Raw genomic sequence first — 2,500 nt, forward strand, 5'->3', positions numbered from 1 at the left:
CAGACCACAAACACCCTGAGCCAGCCCCAGTAGGCAGATAGAGGTGTGCCCAGTATGCCCATGCCTTGGCAAAGAGGGAACGTATAGCACACACACTGACAGTGTAAGCACCAAGGGACTGACAGCTTTCTCCACCTGCCCACACAGTAAAAATGGATGGCACACACACAAGACTACCTGTAAATTGTCATGTATAGGCAGTCTACTATGTGCATCCACCATAGGCAGCCCTCAACTATTGTACACACAACTGCCATTGGCAGAAGGTAAGTCAACACCTGAAGAGTAAATTAAGCTATCAGCATATGCAGATACTGTATGTATAGATTCATAGGTAGGTACGTGGCCAACTACCAGAGGCCATTCATAAGCCCAGCCAAAATGTGTCAGCTTTTGCCACCCCATTGATTCATTAACTGTCCCTCTGTGGAGCAGAGCCAATGGCAGGATCTCTGGAGTGCATCTACTGTTCCCCATCCACTCTTCAAGGTTTCTCTTGCAGAGTGTTAGTGAGGGGCAATGTATAATGTAGTTAGGGATGTTGTTCCAAAGTATGGGGAATGTCTGTGACACGAATCTGTCCCTCCAGCATCTTCCAGTTATTGTTGTGGCAAGGTTCAGCTCACTACAGTGTGTGGCTCACTGTGATATGGACTCCCATAAGTGGAGCATATCCATCAAGCCTGAGTTCGACATGGCTGTGTTGGCCAGTGAAGATCATCTCTGGTAAATGAGATGCCACTGAGTAAAGTTTATTCAGTCTGGCTGCATAGGCCATATGTTGGAGGCCAGTATTCACCTTGGTGAGGTACATTCGTGGACCTCCCAGCTGTTGGAAGTGTCTTCTGAAGTACATCCCAAATGGGTTATTATACCCTAAGATGGGACTGATGAGTGATGAGTAAAGGGGCACTATAACCCCAGTATGTCTAGATGGGAATCCTTTAGTAATCAGATGGCCTACATAGAAGGATGTCCTAACTACTGTGGAGATATGATTGTCAAAGGGGAGATCACTATCTACCTTAGTCCCCAGATACCCCATTACCTCATCTGTATTAAAGTGGCTGCCACTTATGTGTTAATATGTGGGTGCCAGTTCCACAATGGAATGGCCATGCAGTTAGTAGCACTTGGATGGAGGCCATGACATTGACACCCTGTGACATTCTCTGTGAGGCCCCTTGAGGGATGTCTGTGTCAACTGGACTATCAATCATGGCTCCCAGTTCACAGTCATTGCCAAACATGGTCTGCTGTAGTCCACCTGTGTTTGCCTGTACCTCTGAGATGTATATGCCAAACAATAGGGCTCCCAGGACTGAGTCGTGTGGGACACCAGTCATGACTGGTCAAGAGTTGGATCTGCAGACTGCAAGTCGTACCATGCGGGTTCTGTGTGTAAGCCCGTTGGCAACCCAACCTGTGATGTATGGGTGTATGTACAGGCTGGTGTGTTTATCAATAATACCTGAGTGGGGTATGGTGTCAAAAGCCTTGGTGAGGTCCAGGTAGTATATGTGAACCACCTCCCCCATCATCTAATGTCTTGGTGACTGTATGCAAGACGTCAAACAGGTTCAGTAGGCATGAACTGCTCTCAACTAAGCTGACCTGGGTTGGGTCACGTTTTCAGAGGTTACCAATGTCTTTGTTAATGAGTGCCATGAGGATGCGAACCATACCATTGCAGACCAGGCTAGTCAGGCTTATGGGGTGGTAGTTACCATGGTCAGTTGTGATTCCACCTTGATGGAGTGGAATAACCATTGCCACGTGCCATTGTATGGGCATGTAGCCTGTGGAGAAGCTGAGGTTGGAAAGCTTAATTAGGTGGGGGGTCAGGTTGTCTTGTACAGTTTGCAAGATGCAGTCTGGGACAACATCTGCCACCACTGATGCTGTGTTCTGCTGTTAGAGAGAGCCATTTCCACCTATGTGTCTCTGATGTGTGGGATACTGTACCTTTCGGGTAGTGTTGTGGGCTCTTTAGGGGGATAAGTATGCACTGAATGTATCTGCAAGGATGTTGGTGATATCAGTAGGGTCATCATATTTTGTGTTATATTTCACCGGCACAGTGCAAATCTGTGTGTCACCACTTAGATCCTTGACATAGCCAAAGAAGGCTTTGTGGTTACCTTTGGAATCCTTGCGTATTCTCCTGCTGATGTTAGCCTTGGATGATGTCTTGAGGGACCTACATTTTATACTAATAGTGCTCATGGATGTCTGCTCTTCGTGGGATTTGCTGTTTGTCTGGAAAACTGTCCTACTTCTGTAGTATAGCCTGTTCATTGCCGAGGTCCACCAGACTAGTGTCCTTGTCTAGGCAGAGTGAGTCTTGGTTTACCAGTGATGGCATGATCCATACATCCATGTAGGTGCTTATAGACTGCATTTGTAAATCTGTCTGTATCTTGAGCAGTGTTTCCTCTTAGTGTGGGGGCTGTGAAACCCCCCACCCCTGCCACTAGTAGTGTAAATTTAGCTGTAGGAA

Source organism: Protopterus annectens, chromosome 3.part1 (assembly GCF_019279795.1).
Source record: "Protopterus annectens isolate FY-2018-M chromosome 3.part1, PAN1.0, whole genome shotgun sequence".
NCBI classification, from domain to species: domain Eukaryota; kingdom Metazoa; phylum Chordata; order Ceratodontiformes; family Protopteridae; genus Protopterus; species Protopterus annectens.